Genomic DNA, 25,636 nt, shown 5'->3' with positions numbered 1-25,636 from the left:
GTCCACGGAATCTCTTGAAAACCTTCTTTTTTTTTTTTTTAATTCCTTATGGGAAAAGGCTTGTTTTCCTCAGACTTGGAGGCATGCACATATTATTCCCCTTCTAAAACCTAATAAAGATCCTTCACCGCCATCAAGTTACCGCCCAATCGCACTGACGAGCTGCCTCGGAAAAACGTTTGAAAGGCTGATAAACAGGCGACTGGTTTATGTATTGGAACAACAGAGGGCCTTTGATAACAACCAGTGTGGATTCCGCCGAGGTCGTTCTACTCTCGATCACCTGGTACGCTTGGAAACTGTGATACGTGAGGCATTTGTAAACCGGCAGCACTGTGTCGCAGTTTTTTTTTTTATTTGGAGAAGGCATATGATACAGCGTGGAGACATGGGATTCTTCAATATCTGTATGCATGTAATATCCGTGGCCGTATGCTGCAATGCATAAGGAAATATCTAACAAACAGGACTTTTCAAGTTCGTCTTGGCTCCAACCTATCTGACTCCTACGTGCAAGAAAATGGAGTCCCTCAAGGAGGAGTCTTGAGCGTGACTTTATTTGTGCTAAAAATCAATTCAATTGCACGACTGCTACCTCCTTCTGTTTCATATTCTCTTTACGCTGATGATATACAGATCTCGTCTTCCTCTTGTAACTTTTCCAGCTGTGAGCGCCAATTGCAGATAGCCATTAACAAGCTTTCCAAGTGGGCTGACGAGAACGGGTTTCGGTTCTCTGCATCCAAAACAGTTTGTGTGCCCTTTTCTTTGCGTCGTGGGCTGTCATTGGACCCATCTCTGGAACTAAATGGAAACCCTGTACCTGTCAGGAAAGAGCACAGATTTCTTGGTGTGATATTTGATAAAAAGCTTAGTTTTATTTCACACCTGAAAGCTTTAAAAACTAAATGTCTTCAGTCTATGAATCTTTTGAAAGTTCTATCTCACAAGTCATGGGGTTCTGACAGAAAATGTATTCTACGGTTGTACAATGCCATTGTAAGATCTCGTCTTGACTATGGTGCGGTAGTGTATGGATCGGCCCGGCCATCTTCACTCAGGATGTTGGACCCAGTTCACCACCTGGGGTTGAGACTAGCAACTGGTGCTTTCCGAACATCCCCTGTCTCCAGTTTATATGCAGAAGCTAATGAGCTATCACTGAACAAACGACGTACCTATCTTAGCGTAACGTATGCTTTTAAGATTCTGGCTGACCCTCAACACCCCACTTATCCTTCCCTTACAAGGTCGAGGTTTTCCCGTCTCTTTAACAACAAGCCAAGCATTGTGACACCATTAAGCTCCCGCATTGAAGAACTTTGCACTTCACTGCATCTTTCATTGGACCAGGTCGGCCTCATTCGAAATGTCGACGACCGTATTTCACCCTGGAAGACACTGCCAGTTGCCTGTGACTGGTCGCTCACGAAATTTAACAAACATGGCATTTCCCATGCTGTAATACTGCAAGAGTTCTGTGAAGTACAAATCAAGTATGATGGTTATCTTCATGTTTACACAGATGGCGCCAAGACTTCTTTGGTTGGCTGCGCTGTGAATTCAGAACACTTCTCTAAAGTTAAGCGACTTAATTCGTTTGCCAGCATTTTTACTGCAGAACTCTATGCAGTATCAATGGCAATAGACTACATTCTACATAAGAAAATAACTAGGGCTGTTCTGTTTGTTGATTCTCAGAGTGTGATTGTTGCAGTTTGCTCTGTTAAAGACACTAAAAACATGCTTGTACAACAAATTCAGAGTAAACTCAATGCTGCTCTACATGACGGTCAAAGCATAATATTTTGTTGGGTACCTAGTCACGTTGGCATAGAGGGCAACGAGAAGGCCGACAGGCTTGCAGGGTCTGTGGGAAACCTTGTCCAATCGTCTTTCTGTTTACCATATCAGGATATAAAGCCTTTAGTAAAGTCATCACTTTTTCGTTGTTGGCAGTTGGAATGGGACAGGGAGTGCGAAAACAAGCTCCACGTTACAAAGCCTGTTCTTAAAGCCTGGGAAAGCTCTTCATGCAAGAGTCGTCTTTATGAAACCTTGCTGTGCCGTCTGAGAATTGGGCATTCTTTTATCACTCATAAGTACCTACTTTTGGGGGAAGATCCTCCTATTTGTGATCAGTGTGGTGGTACTCTTACAATCTTGCATATCTTGTGGTCCTGTCCCGCACTGGAGCCCAAGCATCGTGTTTATTTTCCCGAGTTGTTTCGACAACAGATCCCATTTCATCCGGCCCTCCTGCTGGGGGAGAATCCCATAGTCCCTTTTAGCAGTGTAATAGACTTTCTTACTAGCATTGGCATTTTATACCAAATATAGCTTTACCAAATCCTAGGTTGCACTTTGGTAAAACCCTCAACAAAGCATGCTGATTGTTACTATCGTTTGGCGCAGATGGCCTTGTAGCTCTTGCGCCATTAAACCCCAAAATCAATCAACCCCAAGGGTTGGCAACCTTTTGTTGACACAAGCAGAGTCGTCACAGAGCCGTCACAATGCGGGTCGGACGGCAGGTCGTGAACCTTGTTTGTGTGTGTGTGTGGGGGGGGGGGGGGGAGAGAGAATAAAAGAAATGTAAGGAAGAAATTGCTTTTCAAAGTATGCAGATAAAAGACAATGTCAATTGGAAGTGCTCTTTTCTTGGAAGCGCTCGATTCTACATTTTAATTTTGTATGTTTTTTATGTACAAAGCTGTTGCTTAAGAATTTTAGAAAACGAACAAAATAAATATACCTTACAGAAAAATGCGAGTCTTTGAGTATTCTGAAGATAATATTGCACCGGAACAGGCTACCTTCAGAAGTTTCATTCACTTATTGTAAAAGTATCAGAGATTGCCGAGCAAATTATGCGGTCACGCCCATGTCAGTACCCCGCGCCAATAAAACAAATAGTCAATCAAATTAATCCTTTATTTGCACAAAAAAGGCTGGTGGAAACGCAATAGACATGTACGGCTAGCCTATTGGTCTATAGCCCGAACGGAAGGGCGCCTACTAGCCAACCTCCTAAGCTCTCAAGGAAATTCAATTAAATTAGGAATGATGAAGGTTAGATTAGTAATAAAAATAAATTAAATTTGCGAATTAAAGGAACGATGTGACTATAAGTGCAACAGCCACGGTCGTCGTGGTGAAAGTGCCAAGTTCGTTCTTGGATTGATGCAAAGGCGGGCGCGTACACCCAGAGAGAAAGAGGTAATTGCCCAAAGCTGATGGGAAGAGGGAAGCATCGCGTCGTCGATTCCGGTCATAAAGATGTACAGACATCTTTATGATGTTTGTACATCTTAATATTTAACAGGGATGTAATAGGAGACCTGTGCGACTCGAGATCTGTGAAACCGAGGCTAGGTATGATCCACCATAGCTGGCAACGGTTAGGAAGTGGATTTGTGCCACCACAAAGAGACGACGGCTAGTTGAACTTATGAGGAAGTGTAGTGAGTGTTTCACCAAGTCGTCAAGGGTGCGATAAACGGCGGTGGCAAAGCAAGGCATCGTTACTCAAGTCGACGCGATCCCTATCCTCCAGTCGCGGTACAGAGACTCTTTAAAAGAGTGGGAGGTGATTCAAGAACAAATCCGGGAGATGCTCGATGACGACGTCACCCATCCTTAAAGTGAACTGTCAGCTTCTCCAGTTGTGATGGTAAAAAAGAAGGACGGTACGTTAAGATTCTGCGTGGACCATCGTCGAATATACGCTGTTACAAAGAAAGGCGTCTAGCCTCTCCCCCGCATCAACGATCATCTGGAACGTCTGCGCCACGCCCGATATTTTTCGTCAATTGAATTAAATAGTAGCTACTGGCAGACCGAAGTCGACGAACGAGACCCCAAGAAAACTGTCCTCACCACGCCTGACGGACTGTGCGAGGTTTAGGCCATGCCCTTCGGACTATGCACGGCGCCAGCGACCTTCCAGCATGTCATGGACACCGTACTTGCCGGTTAGAAATGTCAGAGCTGCCTTGTTGACCTCGACGACGCAGTGGTTTTCGTCAGCAACTTCGACCAGCACTTAAGACGACTTAGTGCCGTGCTTCAAGCCTTTAAGACCGCTGAAATCATCCTGAAGACGACGGAATGCCGATTTGCTTACGCGGAACTGAAGTTCCTGAGCCACGTCTTAAGCAGCGAAGGTGTTGGTCCTGATCGCGAGAAGAGACACGCAGCAGCTGCAGTTTCGCTGCCGTCTGACAAGAAAGCCGTAAGAAGATTTCTTGGACTCTGTGCCTATAATAGGCGGTTTGTTAAAGAGTTTGCCAAGCTGTCCGTTTCACCAACACAGCTCACGAAGGACGCCTTAAAGTTCGAGTGGACAAAAAAACAACTGTGGGCCCTCGAGGAGCGGAGAAGAAGATTCCAGAGGCCTCCAATTCTCACGGACGTATTACAGAATTAGGCGCCGTGCTCGTCCAAGTGCAGGAGGGCGCAGAACGAGTAATCGCCTACTCCAGTCGAACGCTTTTTAAGGCCGAGAGGAATTGCTCAACGGCCGAGAAGGAATGCCTTGCTGTCGTCTGGGTGATAACTGAGTTCCGTCCATGCCTGTACGGGAGCTTGTTTCGTGTGGTCACAGACCTCCCCCCCCCTCCCCCCCCACACACACACACACTTCCTGCCTTGCTTTGTTGACTCTTGGCTCGCAAAGCTGAAGGACCCGTCAGAACGTCTCGCAAGGTGAAGTCTTCAATTTAAAAACAAATTGACGTGACTGTGATTTACAAGTCCGGCCACAAACACAGCAACGCCGATTGTTTGTTTAGGGCACCCGTCGAGTTGGTGTTTGAGCGGACCGACGTCAGTGATGTCGACGTTTTTAAGCTTTAGCTTTATGGTCGACACTTTTCAGAGATTTTGTCCCCGTTCCTTGTTGTCGCAACTCAAGTAAGAAATGAAAAAAAATCCTATTCTCCCCTCTCGTCGCAAGGCGACGGTATTTGGGACTTCCCGTCCACCGTGCCGCGCGATGCGAGCGAAAAGGGTAGCCATCGCTTCCCGCCGAGAATTGGGCGACCAAGGGAGAATCATCGTGTCGTCTGCTTGAGAGACTTATTTTCAAACATCGCTCGCGTTATACGAAATTCAACTTTGTCAGTATCCAGTTGCTACGCGTTATGTTGGATGGTTTCAGAAACTTCAACCGCGCTTGCCCACTTACTTCACTGATCACTGGCGGCAGTCGTCAGTGGCATCCACGACGCCAACCGCGACGGCTATGAGAATTAACCACGTCTCAGCTCTGTCCACATGTATGTGATGACACCGTTCTTCCCGCACATTGCACGATCGTGCTACAGCTATTGCTTCGGTTCCCTTTGTTTCTTCGCACAATCTGAGCGAAAATGAAAAGCACCGCGGCACCGTTGCGTCTCATGACTTATTCAGTGTTTTATATGAACAAAGGGTACTGAAACTCCTGTCATAAAGTATGGGTCTAATTGGACGCCATTATCTGTCGGAAAAATGCATATATCTCGTACAACACGTCTCAGACTGCAACTGGACATTGTTTTGCTTGGGGCGTCAGAACCTTATGCGCTTGCAACGGTCAAGAACTATAAATAAGGCGATGTTTGTATTCATGACGTTTTATTTAACTTTTTCATTGCTTCAATGTTGACCCGCTTGTACACGACTCCCCTCCTCCTAAAAAAACACAAGAAAAAAAAAGCACAAAAAAACAACGTCTGAACAGAACAGCCGAGCTTATAAAACCCGGTTAAAAACAGGGCGGGATCAAGATGCAAAGTGAGACTTTGCAACCATATGAAGACACGCTCTCAGAGGAACAATGGAAACGTGGAGGCACAAAAAAAAAAGGAAAAAAAGTGCCAAACTCTCAGTCTTTCGCAGTGCACACCCTTACTTTCGTTCCGCGCAGGGAAGCTGAAGAGAGGGAGGGATTTTTCCTGATCAAGTCGTTTTTCGTCCTCAGTCATACATTCATTCAGTCTGGGCATGCTGGATGGTCTGAGAGTGAAAAAGGGGAAGAGGGGGGGGGGTGAGGGGCTGTCGCTTTGTCGGGCATGTTAATGGCATTTGTGAGGGCCCCCCAGGCAACTGTATTCCTCGGCGGTTGTCACAACTAACTTTGATGGATTGATTGATTGATATCCAACTCGCCTCTGTAGTGGATTCACAACGTTAGGTGAGACGCGTGCTGAAATGACTTGCGAGAGCGCAGAACATCGCCGCCCGGCGTGTCAAATCCGAAAGGATCAACTGTCGAGCCGGTCGAGCACACACAGCTGAATAAGGCCTTTGCGGAACCAAGTGGCACCGAAGCGACGCAGCGACACATGAATCCGTCAACACGTCACTACAACACCTATCAACAACACCATCAAAAACGAAACAGAACGAAACTGGCCAAACCAGAATACGGCTACCACGCTACCTACGCTACCACTACGACGGCAGCCACGGCTGCATTGAACAGAGAGACGACGTCAAAATAAAAAGTCCACTGTTTTGACATTTTACAGAAGTGACGTCATAAAGGTCAAAAATATTTATGAAGTATTTTGACGGTGGACGTCTAAAGAATCACTGCATATACAATCATTTTAGATGCGAACTACAGATTTCCCCGAAGTGAGACTACCTCACACGGAAACAGTCGAGCTTTATTTTCCATGGGAGTGATTATGCCGTACATAATAATATTGAAGAAATAATGGCAGCTGCTAATTTCCTTAGGTTGGTTGCACAGTCTCCTCCGTAATGCTGATACGCTGATAAGCGTAAGGGGTGGGGATTGAACCATGCTATCCTGGGTTCAATCCCTACCCCTGCTCATGTTGACTTGCATTACTAACGTACCGGCGTGCGTTTGTGTACGTGTACCTACTGCTTGATCCACGCCGAAGACCCCAGGCTAGCAGTGACACCCCAACGGCTAAATTCCTCATCTGCAGTGGAGACACCATGCGCCCGTCGGGCTTGACTCGCCTGCCCATGTCTAACGAAACGCGCAACACAATTACCAATATTGTTGGAGGCAGAAACTTTATCAAGCGGCACTATTGCGTTTCGTCTCTTTCGGATTCCCTTCGTTCTCATTTTGGAGGTAAATATAATTGAATTAGAGTCAAAGGTCGTACTAGGTTTGACTATTATGCACACGAAGAAACGGCCGCCAAGACCTCCTGCATAATAACGCGGTGCGAGTGTACAGACGCGAATTAGAAATGCACTAGAAAACGATGACTTCCAAGGGTTGATTGAAGATATAAGCGCGAGGCATTTATTTATTTATTTATCTCCGAATGCTATTCACCCCTCGCAGGTCTGTGACAGGTATAGGGTATAAGTTCACATGGAATACTCAAGTTCACATAAAATATTGAATAATTTACGATAGAAATAAAAAAATAACTAAATATATACCACCCCTTAAAACTACAATAGGTAATAAAACAATAAAAGCACCGTAATTGAAAGATGCTACACTTCATTAATGCAAAAATGGATCCGTACAAATGGCAGTAGTTAATGATCAGTTCTTTCGAGACGAGGCAAAGCAAAATATTTAACGGGCTATATTGAACAAATTTGAAACATCATTCGCAAGTTACTGGGGATAGTTTATCTACACAGCATTCAGGGGAAGGTTATTTCAGTCATGAATCGTTCGATAGCAAGATATATACCTATGCGGAGTACAAGTTCGTCTGCTTCTTGCGCAGGGCTTGCACTGATGTCTGAACGCCGAGCTCCCATAGGTTCTGGTGGAGGAATGGTGGGTATGTGGGGGTCAGGAAAGACGTCCGTCGATGCAAATCAACAAACTTATCTTTATCACCACACAAAAACTGAAAAGAACATAAAAAGGGGCTCCGCTGAGACCGCCCTGCTACATCGTCGAACGCTGCCAGGTTCGTGCTGTTCTCTTCGAACCCGGAGCTCGGTACCGTCGGTGCTGCTCGTGCCGCGGGCTTGATACGTCATTAGCTGCTGACGTTGCGTGAGTCACTGCTCTAAGTCTCGCGCTTTGGCGCCACCGCTGTAAGTCTCGCGCTTTGGCGCCACCGCTCTAAGTCTCGCGCTTTGGCGCTACAAGGGCTCCCCCCCTAGAGGAGTCGCTAGGGCGATGTTGCGCCCAAGAGACGGAGCGATGATGCTGATGCTCGGTGGCTTGTAAGGATGGTGCCGACGGCTGGCATGAAGGCGGCCAATGTAGAGGCTGTAGGCTGGATGCGGACGATAGTTCAATGTGAGCAGGCTTGAGGCGGTCGACGCAGATGGTGTCATGCCGCCCGTTCAAATCCAGAACGAAATACTTGTCGCGCCTTTCGAGGACCTTGAAAGGGCCATCGTAAGGTTGTTGCAGAGGCTTCCGGACTGTGTCTCGACGCAAGAAAACATGTGTGGCCGAGGTTAACTCGTCGCACACGTACGTCGGATGGCGGTCGTGCTGCCTTGTTGGTGTGGCACGCAGGTTCCGCATAACGTCTCGAAGCTGGGTGGCATAGCTGAAAGGATCGGGCACGGTAGAAGTAGGAGACGTCACGAACATTTCTCCTGGGAAGCGAAGTGACTGCCCGTAGACGAGGTCTGCGGCAGTGCATCCCACGTCTGGCTTGAAAGTTGTGCGGAGGCCTAGAAGCACGATGGGAAGAAGTGTGCTTCAGTTGTTCGGGTCGTTGTGTGCTCTAAGTGCGGCCTTTAGGGTACGATGAAATCTTTCCACCAGGCCGTTAGCAGCGGGATGGTACGCTGTTGTTCGAATTCGGGAGGATCCGATAAGAGTCATGATCTCGTTAAACAAACGAGATTCAAATTGTGCGCCTCTGTCGGTGGAAATAGATGACGGAACTCCAAATCGTGAAATCCAACCACTTACGATTGTGTTCGCAATGGTTTCCGCGCGGATGTCTGCGATAGGGAAAACTTCTGGCCATCGGGTGAATCTGTCTATGCAAGTGAGCATGTAGATGGCTCCGTCGGATGGTGGCAAAGGACCGACGATGTCCACGTGGATGTTGTCGAAGCGAGCGGTGGGTGTCTGTACTGTGGCGAAAGGTGCAAAGGTATGTCGATGAACCTTAGACAGCTGACAATGCAGACACGTGCGAGCCCATTCACGCACATCTTTGTTCATCCCTTGCCAAACGAAGCGCATGGTGATGAGATGTTGGGTCGCTCGAATGCCGGGATGAGAAAGGTTGTGCAGCGAGTTGAAAATGGATCGCCGAAACGTTGGAGGTACCACCGGTCGGGGTGATCCCGTGGACATGTCACAAATTACTGTTGTGTCGCAGCCCGGCAGCAACACGTCACGCAGGTCAAGTTTGCTAGATGCGGATCGTAGCTTCGGGATATCTTGGTCGCCTTGCTGTGCTGCTGCTAGAGCGGCGAAATCCACAGCGGTGGGAATGGCGTTGCAGCAAGGTATCCATGACAACGCATCGGCAGCCGAGTTGTCTGTGCCTTTGATATGGCGGATGTCACTTGTGAACTCCGCAATAAATGAAAGGTGCCGACTCTCTCGAGGAGAGAGACGGTTGCTGGTCGTTTGAAGTGCATAAGTTATCGGCTTATGGTCGGTGAGGATGTGAAATTGCCGACCCTCTAAATAATGCCGAAAATGTTTGATGGTGAGGTATATGCCGAGTAGTTCTCGTCCAAAAGTGCTGTACCGGGACTCGGCTGGCGCCAACTTCTTGGAAAAGAACCCAAGGGGCTGCCAGTTTCCGTCAGTGAACTGCTGCAGTACTCCTCCGACAGCGACGTCCGAGGCATCCGTCATGATCGAGAGAGGTAACACCAGCGAGCGGGTGCGCCAACATTGCGGCTTCTGCGAGCGATGACTTGATGGTTAGGAATGCCTCCGCTGCCTCTGGAGACCATGGTAAAGGTGTGGCATCCCGCTGTGTTCCCTTTAGATCAGTCAGGGGTTGGAGGACAGTGGCGCAGTGCGGCAGAAAACGGCGATAGAAATTCACGAGGCCAAGGAACTCGCGAAGCTTCCTGCGTGATGTAGGCGTTGGGAAGTTCTTGACTGTGTCGACTTTGGATGGGAGAGGGCGAACACCGTTGGAGTCGACCCTGTGGCCAAGAAAATCCAGTTGTGAAACGCCGAACTCGCACTTGGCCTTGTTGATGATGAGCCCGTATTCCGCCATGCGCTGGAGAAGGATCTCAAGGTGTTCGAGATGTTGTTCGGCGTTAGCGCTGGATACCAGGATGTCGTCGACATAGGCAAAACAAAAGGTAAGCCCACGGGTCACGCTGTCGACAAACCGTTGAAATGTCTGGGCCGCGTTACGAAGGCCGAAGGGCATCCTCACATACTCGAAAAGTCCAAAAGGTGTTATGATGGCTGTTTTCGGTATGTCACTTGGTTCCACGGGGATCTGATGGTATGCTTTGACCAGGTCGATTTTTGAAAAGATGGTTGCTCCCTCCAGGCACGCCGAGAAATCCGTGATGTAGGGTAGGGGATAGCGGTCTGGAACGGTGTTGTTGTTCAGAGCGCGGTAGTCTCCGCAGGGCCGCCAATCACCCGGGGGTTTCTTCGGCACCATATGGAGGGGTGATGCCCATGGGCTGGACGATGGTCTGATGATGCCGAGTTCAAGCATGTGCTCGAACTCGGCTTTCGCTATCTTCAACCGTTCGTCCACAAGGCGTCGTGGACGAGCATGAGTGGGAGGTCCGGATGTTACGATGTGATGTGTCACGTCATGCTTTACTGGTTGCAGAAAGTTGACGGGACGTGTCAGTGACGGGAACCGTTGGAGTAGATCTTCAAATTTGTAGTGGTTGGAATGCAACGTTGTGGGAGCGGTGAGATGGATGCCATGCCTTGGACAGCTAGGTGAGTCGTCGCATCTACAAGGCGTAACCGTTTCATGTCCGCTAGCAGGTTGTAGTTGTGGAGACAATCTGCTCCAAGGATCGGGTCTGTCACGTCGGCAACCAGGAAAATCCATCTTAGCGGTCTTCTCAACCCGATGTTGAGGGTCAGTGCTCGCTCACCATACGTCGCGATAGCGGACTTGTTTGCGGCCTGCAAGGTGACGTTAGCGCGTTGCGGCTTGGTTGACATGGCCGTCACGGGTAGGACGCTTACTGCGGCGCCGGTATCGACTAAGAACTGAAGACCAGTATTCTTGTCTAGTACAAAAAAAAATGAAAGCCGCTTACAACTCCCTGTAACGCCGAATTAGAGCGCAGCTCTTGAGGAGGAGGAGGGAAGGGCACTGGGGGGGGGGGGTTAAACTAACCAGGGGGGGGTCACGTTACCTTGGGGGTCACGTGACCCCCAATGCCGATGATGTCATCACTGACGTCACTGATGACGTCATCAGTGACGATGACGATGCGGGTACCGATGACGTCATTAGTGACGTCACTGATGACTTCACCAGTGATGATGACGATGACGATGCGAATGTCGGTGACGTCATCAGTGAAGTCGCTGATGACGTCATCAGTGATGATGACGATGACGATGCGGATGCCGGTGACGACATCAGTGACGTCACTGATGACGTCATCAGTGATGATGACGATGACAATGCGGATGTCGGTGACGTCATCAGTGATGATGACGATGACGATGTGGATGCCGGTGACGTCATCAGTGATGATGACGATGACGATGTGGATGCCGGTGACGTCATCAGTGATGATGACGATGACGATGTGGATGCCGGTGACGTCATCAGTGATGATGACGATGACGATGCGGATGCCGGTGACGTCATCAGTGATGATGACGATGACGATGTGGATGCCGGTGACGTCATCAGTGATGATGACGATGACGATGTGGATGCCGGTGACGTCATCAGTGATGATGAAGATGACGATGCGGATGCCGGTGACGTCATCAGTGATGCCGGTGACGTCATCAGTGATGACGATGACGATGTGGATGCCGGTGACGTCATCAGTGATGATGACGATGACGATGTGGATGCCGGTGACGTCATCAGTGATGATGACGATGACGATGTGGATGCCGGTGACGTCATCAGTGACGATGACGTCATCGGGGGGTCACGCGACATCGGCGGGGGTCACGTGACCTCGAGGAGGGGGCCACCTGACCTCAGGGGAGTCACGTGACTTCGGGGGGTCACGTGACCCCCCACGAGGTCACGTGACCTTGGTGGGGGGCTCGCGCGGTGCATTATGGGACATTTCCCATGATGCACCGCGCGGTTACGCCGACGCCGACGGCGACGGCGACGCCGCTCAAGCCGGAAACGGGCCCCTAAGAGCTGCGCTCTAAAACAGACGGCTGGTTTCGGAACCGGCACCACTCGCCGCCTCTAGTGGTGGGTCTGGGCGTTTTCCGAGGCCGTGCATGGTGAAACGCATTTCTTGGCTTGCGCGCCAAAAGTACGATGGTACCAGCACGTACCTCGAGAGGGCGAGGGATGTCGAGGCCTGCGCTGTCGGGAAGATGACCTTGGTCGTTGACCTGCTGGAATGCGATCGGTGAGAGCGGCGATCTGTGCAGAGAGTCGTCCAATCTCCTTGTGGAACTCCTCGCGAAGGTTGTTGACGTCACATGGAGGTGTCACCGCTTCGGCCGAAGGAGTTGTGGGAAGCGATAGTGCGGACTGGTTTTGGACGTGTGCGATGGTGGGCACTGCGACTTCCATGACAGTGTCCGCGAGCTTTGCCAGATCCTCAAGGTTGAGTCCAGCGGCAGCGGCGAGAACCATGCGGACACCTGTCGGGAGCCGTTGCAGAAAAAGTTCTCGCAGCAGTGCTACATCGAATGTCGGCGCCTTCTCACCCAACAGTTGTTGAAGGCGACGCAGTAGTTGTGTTGGCTTGCGGTCGCCCAGCTCCTCTGAAGTAAGGAGCTGTTGTAGTCGGCGCTGTTCCGACGACGTGGTCCTCCGTATGAGCTCCGCCTTGAGGGTGTCGTAGGGGGAGTCTGCCGGCGGTGTCACGACCAGATCCTGAATTTCCGCTGCGATGTTCGGCGGAAGCGCTGCGATGATGTGGTGGAACCTCTGGACTTGTGATGTTATCCGGCCCGTGGCGAACTGGCTCTCCACCTGGGCGAACCAGATCTGAGGGTCCGCTGGCCAGAACTGAGGCAGTCGAAGGTGTAACGTTGAAAGTCCACCAGTGACAGGTTCACCAGACTGCGCCATGACGACATGAAGCGGTTGATGAGCTTGGTGCAGCAGGGAAAGGGCTTCAGAGGTGCTGCGTTCCTCAGGTCACCAATTTGTGGGGGTAAGGAAAGACGTCCGTCGATGCAAATCAACAAACTTATCTTTATCACCACACAAAAACTGAAAAGAACATAAAAAAAGGGATAGCCGTTTACAACTCCCTGTAACGCCGAATTGGAGCGCAGCTCTTGAGGAGGAGGAGTGAAGGGTACTGAGGGGAGGGTAGACCCCTCCTCCTTCTCCTCCTCCTCCCCTCATTCTTTAATATGCTCCGGGGGGTCACGTGACTTCGTGGAGGGGGGTCACGCGACCTTGGGGAGGCGTGATCTAGGGGTCACGTGACCTTGGAAGGGGTCACGTGACCTCGGGGGGTCACGTGACCTGGGATGGCCTTGGGGGTCACGTGGGGGTGACCTTGGGGGTCACGTGACCCCTCCAGGTCACGTGACCTTGGGGTGACCTTGAGGATGTGACCTTGGGGTGACCTTGGGGTCACGTGACCTTCAGGGGTCACGCGGGGGTGACCTTGGGGTCACGTGACCTTGAGGTGACCTTAGGAGGGGTCACGTGACCTCGGGGGTCACGTGACCTGGAGGGGTCACGTGACCTTGGGGTGACCTTGGGGGTCCCGTGACCTTGAGATGACCTTGGTTACGCCGACGGCGACGGCGACGGCGACGCCGCTCAAGCCGGAAACGGGCCCCTAAGAGCTGCGCTCTAAAAGGGGGTCCGCTGAGACCGCCCTGCTACATCGTCGAACGCTGCCAGGCTCGTGCTGTTCCTTTCGAACCCGGAGCTCGGTGCCGTCGGTGCTGCTCGTGCCGCGCGCTTGATACGTCATTAGCTGCTGACGTTGCGTGAGTCACTGCTCTAAGTCTCGCGCTTTGGCGCCACCGCTGTAACTCTCGCGCTTTGGCGAAACCGCTCTAAGTCTCGCGCTTTGGCGCTACAGGTAGACCTCAATGCGAGCTAGCTTAGGTCTACCCACTATCCTTCCAATCGGAGCCAATTGGAGCTTGGCGTTCTGACGTCAGTGCAAGCCCTGCGCAACAAGCAGACGAACTTGCGCTCCGCGTATGCATTCGTAAGGCACTCTATTACCCTTAATTTTCGCGGCCTTTTTTTTTCGCGAATAGTTCACAGAGGACCTAATCGCGGCAACTAAATTTCGCGAATTTAAGACGCACGCGTTAAAACTTTTAAGAACAGAAATTTTTGCGCGCCCTTAATTTTTACGAATTTTTCGATTCGCGAATTTTGTGGAAATTAAGGGCTCGAGAACTTTAAGGTTTATTTTTCAGTATTTCGGCAGTCTAAACTGGTGCTTATAATTATACCTCAGTCATTTTAGGTAAGTCGCAAGAGTAAAGACTATAGGGAAATCCCAAATGGTACAAGTGATGAGAGATCATAAAAAAAGGCTTTAGTCAAGCTAATATCTGTCCTACCGAGAGAACGGAGGAATGGAGCTGTTTTAGCAGATTTCTAACGGAATAATGTCGGTTATATCTCGATACAATAAAACTTGCCGCCTTTTTGTAAATTTCTCGAGTTCGTCATTTTGAATTTTTTATGAGGGCCCGATACCGATGCTGCGTCTTCTAAAGCCGACATGACATACGCTTTAGACTCCATTAGTTTCGGTCCAGGTGGAGCACATTTAAAATTTCTCATGAGATACGAAGCTTTTTTTTCTTTTTTTTTTAAATTGCAGTACGACACATTTTATGCCTGTTTTCGCTTCAAACTAGGTCCTCTGGAATTTTCATTCTCAAACATATGAAACTGTTTACCTATATATGGAATTAATATATAGTCCCTGCCTACACGGCGAGCAAGTTCGCCTGCTCCTAGTGCGGTGGGTACTGGGGCGTCACGGCGCCCAGCTCTGACTAGAGGATACGGTGTCTAGGCACAAAGGCGGCGTCGTCTGCTCACTGTAGGGGTGGCTGCTTTGCCTTTTCTTCTCCACGCGTGCTTTGTGGCACACGTGATAGGGTCCTTCTTTACTTCTTTCCCTCCTCTTTCATGCGCGGTACGAATGCAGACCTAAGGCATTCGAGGCTCATTACAGAATAGTTATTACACAACCGTTCTCCAGAACAATGCTAATCGACATTAAAACTGGCTGGGACGAGGTTCGGCACAGGAATCATCCTCAAAATCTGAAACGCTTTAAAAAAAAAGAAAAAAAAAATCAGGTGAAAGATATATCAATATACTTTGGTAAACCCAGTTTTTGGAGAAAAAATAACCACGATTTTTTCGCTAAAAAACAAACAAAAAAAACAAAAAAAACGCGTCGACGAACATGATGCCAACGTCCTAACGTAACGTAACAAGCGGGGACCGAATGTCCAAGTTTCATAACCTGTCATAACTTGGCGTGGTGCATCAAACACACGCGGTTTTTGTTATTTGCTGATGATATTAAGTTGTTTACAGCGGTTAAAACGGTTGACGATTGTAAATGTCTTCAGCGCGATATAGATTCTATTTCGGCGTGGTGTTTTTGAAATGACCTACTCTTAAATGAGTCAAAGACGAAAGTTATGTCCTTTTCTAGGAAGCTTGAAATTCTGAGTGTTCCCTATGTATTAGATTCCACCAATATTACTCGCGTTGAGGTCATTCGTGATCTAGGCGTTTTTATGGATCCTGCAATTAATTTCAACCATCACGTGACCACAATTACGAATGCTTCCTTTCGAGTGCTGGGAGCCATTACACGAGTGACACGCGATTTTTCTAAACCACTTTGTATTTTACGTTTGTTTTCTTCACTGGTGCGTAGTCGTGTTGAATATGCCTCAGTTGTCTGGAACTGTATTGGAGTGACAAATTCAGGTTTAATTGAGAGTGTTCAACGTAGGTTTGTTCGTGTTTTGTTTGATCGTTATTTTCAACCGAATTATTTCTATAGTTATGAGAGGATTTGCGAACTCGTGAAGTTAGACTCGTTGCACAACAGGAGAACAATTCGTGAACTGACATACTTGTATAAGATTGTAAATGGCATAATTGACTCCCCAGAGCTACACAGCCACATCTATTTGCCCGTTCCTCGTCAGTCTTGTAGACTTTATACTTTGTTTTATCCTGTCGACTTTTATCATGCTGCATCCATAACACGCCTACAACTGACTTCTAACCATTTAGAACGGATTTGTGCGAATGCTAGCATTGATATATTTGATGAAAAGCGTAAATTTCGACAGTGTGTTGAGGCTATTGGTCTTTCCCTTACGTTACACTTTTATCCTGTTTAGCGTTGTATTTCTAAAGGAATAAGTGCACCACTAAGGAGGCGTCAAGCTGTTGGTGGGTCACTGAAAATAAGAATAAACAATCTTTGTCGTTTTCTAATTAAAATGTTATAAGCGATTTTTGGACACATGGAGATGAGCGGGAAACGTTACCGAGAACGCGATTTTTTCTTTTTACATTTTTTTTTATAGGACAGTTTCGAAAACTTTTATAGCTTTAGATTGCAATAACGGTTAGTTCAAAATTTAGGGATCTGGTTTTGACAGCTGGCGCTATATTTGTGCGTGTGCTAAGTGTTCGGCGATGCATACTTTATTTTTTGCTGTGAGCAAAACAAGGTTATCTTTTCTCCTAAGCACCCGTGGGAGGCGTTCAGTGGGCGCTTAGAAAGGTTACACTGTGTCCCATTACAAGCATTAAAGAGTAAATAGCGCGTGTCCAAGCCATTGACCGGGAGGTGCTGAATGTAATAAAGTAAAAAGACACACGCACAATAAATTAAAGAAGGAGGAATTTAGTCTATTCTTGCCATTTCTTATGCTTCATTCGAGGCTAATACTTCAAGCAGTTCTTTAAAAAAAAAAAAGACAACATCGAGTTTGCTTTTATTTCAACGTGACTTAGTTTACTGAAATGTGAGCAGTAGAATTTCAGTGTAATATCCCGAAATATGGTGTTTAGTTATATGTTTATTTAGTAAGGCGTTCCTCTGGCGAAGCAGGTGAGTCTCTTTTGCGCCTTTAAGTCATACACGTTTTAACATGTTTAAATAAAAAGATTTGCCTTTATTATTATAAGATCTCCATTTCTGTTTTCGAAAGAATATGTTGAATGGTTAAATTATTCCTCCCGCTTGGAAGTGTATGCAACGTGTTAATGTTCGTATATATAAAAGCAAAAATAGTACGAAGAAAGAACTCTTCATTCCCTTTCTTGTATGTTTGTACCATTTTTTTATGTTTGTAGTGTTTGTATATTTAGAAGCAAAATTGTACGAAGACAGAAGAACATAACCTGAAAACGTTTTGTTTTATAAATTGTTTTGAGTCGAAAGTAGCACAGCTCAATGTACGCACAGGATATTGAAAAACACAAAATATTAAAACTATGAAGGCGTAAATATGCCGGATTTTTTTATTCTAGAAGTATAGTCTTCGCCGAAGAAGAAAAATACACGCAAGAACGTCATTTACACACAAAAAAAGCCTATCATGGGATATATGCAATTTTATTCATTTATCTGTATTCTGCATTGTCTGTTTGAAGTCTGGTTGAAAACTTTAATCAAGATTATATGAAAAATCTAGTGACTAATGTGCTCCGGACATAGAACTCTTTGAGTGTAGCTCTGACCTCTGAAAATTCAGGCGCAGTGGTGGCAATTTATTATAAAATTCGTTTCACCCATACGTGCGGTGGTGCAACGCCTTTGATGATCCTGGGTTTCATTTCTTTTTTCGTGAAATCGCAAATATAAGCACGGTTTTACCAAATACTGTTGAGAATAATACAGGAAACTCTGGGGTAAAATGGGAGACGGAAGTAGAAAGCGACCCTGGCGGTACGGAGTGGACAACTCGCCACTTTCCCAGGAAATGAACCAAGTGGGTCTGACTCACTAGAGAAATTGATAGTCTATAAAATATTCCCAATTTTTGATGGAGCTTAGGGAGCATAAGCTCGTGATATTGGACCTCTTGGTATTTTGATGTCAAAATGCAGTGTGTTGTATAGACCAGTCAGGAAAAAATAATTATTAACCTTTTCTGAGATTGTTCATTGATTTGTTTTATTCCTACCGAAACATGTCTTATTAGATGGTTTCGGTAGTCACATAATTATGATAATCACATAATAATTACGATAATCACATAATTATCAATAATAATCAGTTCTAGTCACTCAGAGTCATTTCAAGTCGGACTCATAAAAATTTGACGCCTATTGCCATAATTGGCAATAGGCGTCAAATTTTTATGAGTCCGACTTGAAATGACTCTGAGTGACTAGAACTGATTATTATTGATAATTATGTGATTTTTTGTTTGCTTACTCTTATGAACGGCTTCAAGTAGCTTTGTTGGCTATTAGCATCCTCTTTGACCAGATTGACCTTGAATGGCTGCCAATGGCTATTGATGAGATAATTGACAATTATCTATTTCGGCGGTAGTGAATGCATATAGTTTCAACTGGCTATTATTGCCTATCATCCTCCACTTTTATATATATTTGATAAATATGGGGGGGGGTCTACAAATATTTATAATGAGTAATGAAGACTGAGCTATTTCTGTTTGTAAACTAGAATCACTTCAGGTGGCTATTGCTGGCTATTAGAATATATTTCTGACCAGACTGGCTCAATGGCTACTAATGGCTGCTAGTCAGTATTATAGCAATCACCTGCTGTCTGAGTGTTTATGAATGAGAATGGCTTCAAGTGGCTATTATGGGCTATAAGCACCTATTTTTTAATAGATTGGCTAAATGGCTACAAACCGCTATTTTACTCTGTTTCACCATATGATGTATCGCAGGAAAGGCTACAAGCGCGAGCTCCTTGCTCTAGGGCACATCGCGGCGGCACAAGCTCTCGTGCGTTAAGGCAAACCCACAACGCTATGAGTTCGCGCTTCTAGCGTTGTCTACGGTACAACATAAGGTGAAACGGAGTATAGTAGATAACTATTGCTTGAGCTATTTTTATATTTACGAAATGGAATGGCTTCAAGTGGATAATGTTGGCTATTTGTATTTATTTTTGACCAGATTGAATTAAAATGGCTGCTGATGGATATTGATGACATCACTAAAAAATTATGTGCTAATTCGGTGCTTAAAAATGAGTACGGCTTTCAGCGGCTAATATTGGGTTATGTATCAAATTTTAGATAAAGTTGATTGAAATGGCTACAAATGGCTATTAGTGACTAGTGTTAGTATTTATGGGTGTTATTGTGTTTACTAACTGGAATGACTTTAGTAGTGTTGACGATTGGGCTAGTTGGTCTTTAAGTGGCTATTGTTGGCTATTAGCATATATTTCTGACCAGATTGGCTTCAAATGGCTAGCAATGGCTATTAGTAAGTATAATTGACAATTATGGGCTATTTCAGTGTTTATGGATGAAAATGGCCACAAGTGGCTATTACTGGCTATGCACAAACTGAACTCTCCTACGTCACGCCGCGGTGGTGGCGCGTCGGTCGAACTTCCGGTCTGGGGTGGTGGGCAGAAGTCGCGGTGCGAGACATGCATTACCGCGTTTTTTTGGGGAGAAACCAGACAAAAAACCTGCCTTCTTGTCGAAATGCTGCGACGGGGCTGTAGCAAGAGAGTAGGGAAAGGGTTGAAGATCAGTTTTCATGTGTTTCTGCCCCCTCCGTTCGTCCGAGAACGTGAATAGTAGCCGTGAAAAGGGCAAACCAGACGCTGTCGAACTACGATTGCTTGAGCGGGTAACAATTTGGGGTCGCCAGATGTATTTATTTTGTTCCAACATGAACGAGACAAAACCGCCAAGTTGTCCGGACCACCCGCGGGTTCAATGCGTCTTCGAATTCCCACGGCCGCCTGATCATCTGCTCTTTCGAACTTGTCTGTTTTTTGTCGTCTGCTCGTTCAAACAAACCGGCCCGTAGACCAAACTTTGAACCGGTGATTGCAATAAGATGTAATTGCAGGCCCAAAAGACTTAAGTTGGCTCGGTGTAAACAGTAGATACAAGATGTTGATCATAGGTACCAGCGGCCATCACCAACTTGTTGCGCTTGGTCTGTTCCCGGTTCCGATTTTCAGTATCAACGTCGATCATCGCCTCTACCTTCTACACTTTTGCAGTACGAGCGACGTTGCGACAGAAAATAGCTAGAAGAATCTCATCATGGTTTGACAGTCCATTTTGCGGCGTTCATGCGAATGAATCACCGCACGTCAAATTATTTACGCAAAGTTTAGCGGCGTAACGAACCTTGATAATTTCGCTCAGGCGATTAAGTGGTAAGACATTGCTATGAGGACGTAAAATCGACAATCCCAACACAAAAAAGAGTATGCAGACTCACACAGACGCCGACAGCGTGATATTCCAATGGTTTGTTGACGCGGGACGCGGTGCTTCTTGCCCGCACTCCATTGCACATCCGCTTGAACTGTCGTCTGCTCTTTCAAACTTGTCTGCTTTTTGTCGTCAACTCGTCCAAACGACAGCGGTCCGTAAACCAAACGTTGACCCGGTAATTGCGATAAGAAGTAAATGCAGGCCTCAAAACACTTTTGAAGCTTGGCTGGGGTAAGTAGGCTAAGTGTAAACAGTACATACAAGAAGATGTTGATCATTGTTACCAGTGGTCGTCACAGACTTGTAATGCCCGATTCTACTTGCGGTTTTTAGTATCGACGTCCACCATCTCAGCTACAATCCACGCTTTTGCAGCCCGAGCGACTTCGCGACTGAAAATAGCGAGATGAATCTCATCGTGGGAGTCAGGCTTTAGCGCCCATTGTGCGGCGTCCACGTGAAATGAATCGCTGTACGTCACATTATTCACCCAAAGTCTTGCGGTGTAACGAGCCTCGTTAATTTTGCTGAAGCCGCTCAAGTAGTCAAACATTGTTCGGAGGTCGTAGAATCAACAATTCCAACGCGAAAAAGAGCACGGGGGCTCACACCGACGCCGACAACAACGCAATTCAATGGTTTGTTTATGGGCGACGGTGAGCTTCTTGCCGACCGTTCACCGCGCATGCGCGGCGCCGGTGGCGTCCGGTAGGGGCGCTCCGGTTTGCTTGTAAACATGAGTTGGTGTATGAGCATTTATTTTTATTGCAATGGCTTGATTTGGCTACAAATTGCTATTAGTGACTACTGTTGATAGTTATGAGCGATTTTTGTGTTTAGCAACTGGAATGGCCTAAAGTGGTTATTGTTGGTTATTAGCATATATTTCTGACCAGATTGGCTTCAAATGGCTAGCAACGGCTATTAGTGAGTATAATTGACAATTCTGTGGTATTTCACTGCATATGGACGAAACTGGCTTCAACTGGCTATTATTGACTTTAAGCGTTTATTCTTTATTAAATTGACTTGAAATAGCTACAAATGGCTATTAGTGGCTAGTCTTGATAGTTATGGGCAATTTTAGTGTTTACCAACCGGACTGGCTTTTAGCAGCTGTTGTTGGCTATTATCATTCATTTCTGACCAGATAGGCTTCAATGGGCTAGCAATGGCTATAGCAAATATTATTGTGAATATTCATAAATAGGTATTCATAACCCCTCATGGGATATTCACGGATATCCATTTATAGCGATTTGAAGCCGGTCTGGTAAAAATAGATGGTAATAGCCAAAACTAGCCACATGAAGCCATTTCAGTTTGTAGATAAAGAAATAGCTGCTAACTATAAATACTAGTCATTTTAAGCCATTTGTAGCCAATTCAAGCCACCCAGGTCAGGGACAGTTCAATATAGCCAATAATATCCAATCCAAGCAACCAAGCCAAGAATAGATGCCTATAGCCAATGATATCCAGTTGAAGTCATTCAAATCTATACAAACTCCAATTGCATAAATTGTACATGATAGTTACTGAGAGCCATGTATAGGTATTTCAATCCAATCTAATAAAAATAGATGCTCAGAGCCAATAATAGCCATTGGAAGTCATTTTCAATCATAATCACCAAAATAGCATAGAATCGTCAACTATATTCACGAATAGCCATTTATAACCAGTTGGAGCCAGTCCGGTAAAAAATAGATAATAGCCAAAACGAGTCACCTGAAGCCATTTGAGTTTGTAGACAAAGAAATAGCTGCTAATTATAAATACTGGTTAATTTAAACCATTTGTAGCCAATTCAAGGCACCCAAGTCTGGTACAGATGATTATAGACAATAATAGCCAACCCAATAATAATAATAATAGTAATTTTATTGCATCTCTTTTGCATGATCAATACATGTATGCGGGTCCGTCGAAGCCAAAAACGGCTTGTATGACTGGACCCGGCAGTGGCGTAGAAATGTGGTACATAGAAACATTCAAAAAGTTACATGCAGACTACCATACACGGTGTCTTGGAGCTGAAGTGCAGCTCACGAAACATATGACTAATGACGTAAGAAATAAAAACCCAACAGAGCGCTTCTCATGAACAAAAAAATGTATAACAGCATAAGAGGAAAAGCAAATGGGCAAACACACATCTCAAACGCAGAACTAAGATTCGAGAGTATAAATTGTTGCGTCGGCATAGATCATATTGACGACAATAAAAGATGAAAAAAGAAACAACAAAAGCATGTTCGAAAGCATGTTGGCAAACTGAATAAATAAATAACCGGAGTAAAAAAGAATCAACCTTCGCTTTCAAAATCCTCAGCCGCACAAAGACAGACAGAGGGAGAGTTAAATTCGCGGAAAACATACCCCGTTTCACCCCAAACTGTACCGGAGGCCGGTGCCACGGGCCGCCAAATCCAACCACAAGCCAGCCCGCAAACACGCCGCAACCGCTCCGCCGATAGTTACATGGCGAAGCAGCCACCACGTGACCCCAGGCCCGCCAGCAGCCGGACCCAGCAGCCCGCAACCCCGGCACCAGCCCAGCCCAGTGCGCGACGAAACACGGCTAAACTCGATCTGAGAGAGCAGAGCATTAACAAACGCTATTTAAAAGCCTTTTCAATTGACGCCTTGAGCTGGCGTGGAAAAACAAGGGAGGCAAACCGTTAAAAAGTTGAGGCACATAGTAAGAGCCCAGTCGCTCTCCGTACCTCGTGCACACACGTGGCACCGCGAAACGCTCGCCCTCCCTTAGGGTACGTTGGGCGACACGAGGGATCTTGTAAGGACTCTGCCAGTAGTGCTTAGAAATCACACATCTTTTGAAAAGCGCATAGGAACTCGGGAGGCATAGGTATGAAAACAACTCGTCACTTGGCACATCTGTAGGGCTGTACGCGACACTTTTCAAAATTCCCCTTAAAATACTATCAATTTTACTCTGCCAAAATAAGGAACAATTGGCATACAGAGTTATCCCATAACGTAGGAGGCCGTAAGCCAAGGCATTTACGATCATTTTTCTGACTGAAATTGGAAGAAAGGTTTTGGTTGAGTATAACATGCACGATATACTTCGGAGCTTTTTGGCTACATATGTAAGGTGAGAGTTCCAAGATAAATCATTGCCAAAATATATTCCGAGGTACTTGGTTGTATTAACATATTCGATAGGTGAACACCTGCAGTGCTCACAATTTGATGGGTGCAATAAAAAGGGAATATCTAGACATTTGCGCTTTAATGGATTAGCGAAGCAGATAAGTTTTGTCTTATGAACGTTAATATTAATTATATTTGCTTCAAACCAATCCATAGCACGAATTGCATCAGCTTGCAGCAAACTAGTTGCACTTTGAAGGTTTATATGTCGTGACACTAGCAGGGTATCATCCGCGTATTGAAATATTTCGCAGCCCGATATAGTTTTAGCGAGGTCATTCACGTAAAGATTAAACATAAGTGGGGATAACACGGAACCTTGTGGAACACCGGATCTCAAAATTGCCCTTGCGCTCTTTATACCGCAAATCAAAACTTGTTGTGACCTCTGTGTCAAAAAATCCCTGAGAAGGTGAAAAAAAGGCCCTCTGAAACCATAATCGAACACTTTTTTCAAAAGTACCTTGTGACTAATAGAGTCAAAGGCCTTTGAAACGTCTAGAAAAAGAGCGCAAGCATACTTGTTCCCTTCAAACGTCGCGTGTAGCGTATCGGCAAGATCCTCCAGTAACGAGTCTGTGCCCAGCCCTGGGACAAAGCCATACTGCGACGGGGACAACACGTTAAATTTTGTAAGAAACGAGGTCATGGTGATTAATATATGTTTTTCAAGCACTAAGGCTAAGCACGGAAGGATAGATATGGGCCTGTAACTTTCTACACTATTTCGTGTGCCCCCCTTATGAAGTGGTCTCACAAGCGCACTTTTGAATAAAGCAGGAATCGCTCCTGAGTTGATAATTTCGTTTAAAATATAAAGAAGAATATTGCTGAGAGATCCAAAATTTTGCCGCAGGTCCCCGACAAAAATATTATCTATTCCGGGGGCCTTGTTTGGTTTAAAACTAAATAAAAACGCGTGCAAGTCAGCGGCAGTCATGCTGGGTAGGAACGCGGACTCAGAGACAGGTGGTTCAAAGTTAGTGGGCGTGGTAAATTCATCGCGTGATGTACCCGAAAACGAAGCGAAGAAGCGATTGAATCAGTCAGCAATTGATTCTATATCGAACCCAAAATTTTTTGTTATTGTGTTATCAATAGACGAGTTGTTAGAGCATCCCTTTACCTCGTTCACCACGGACCAGGTTTTCGCAACGTCAAAGCGTGAAAGAAAAAACTTATCTTGAAAGTACTGACGCTTTCTAAAACGAACCATGGCATTCACTCGATTTCTGTAGACTTGGTATTGTAATCTCAGCTCGTCATTTCGCGGAGCACGACGACACTTTGCCCATAAAATATATTTTTCTTTAATAGCAGAAAGCACATCCGAGGTTATCCAGGGTTGATTCTGCCCACGCTTTTTCATCCTAATAGTTGTCGTACTAATTGCCCTGAGATGCGAAAGATTATCGACTAACTTTATATAGGTATTCGTGTAATCAAAATCTGTTATTATCGCGTCCCAGTCATAAGCGGTAATCAGTCTATCGAGTTTATTGAAATTTACTACTGTTATTTACCTTTGCTGATCTGTTACATGTGACTGGACTTTGAAGCCTATTCGACAGCCAACAAAGTAATGGTCCGCTAATTTTTGCGTAACAGTCACCGATACTGTAGGCATGCCGAAATTTCTTACGTTTATATGATCTATACAGGATATCGTCATTTTCTGGGAAAGGAATTCTTCTCTCGTAGCGGCAAGAATTACGCTTTCGATGCCATAGCTGGAAAGAATATTCAAATAGTCGCACACGACAGCCTTCGAGGGTTTCAAGAGATCGATATTGAAATCACCCGCTAGACAAAGCCTGTCAGTCTCCGGCATATTTCCTAAAATTGCATTAAACTCGTCGAGAAACAAACGAGCACTTTCTGAAGGAGGCCTATAAAATGATAACAAAGATACTGAAACATTAGCATTATATAATTTTAAAGACAGAC

The sequence above is a fragment of the Ixodes scapularis genome, unplaced genomic scaffold, assembly GCF_016920785.2.
Source record: "Ixodes scapularis isolate PalLabHiFi unplaced genomic scaffold, ASM1692078v2 PGA_scaffold4__175_contigs__length_147842914, whole genome shotgun sequence".
NCBI lineage: Eukaryota > Metazoa > Arthropoda > Arachnida > Ixodida > Ixodidae > Ixodes > Ixodes scapularis.
This window is presented reverse-complemented; position numbering follows the sequence as displayed.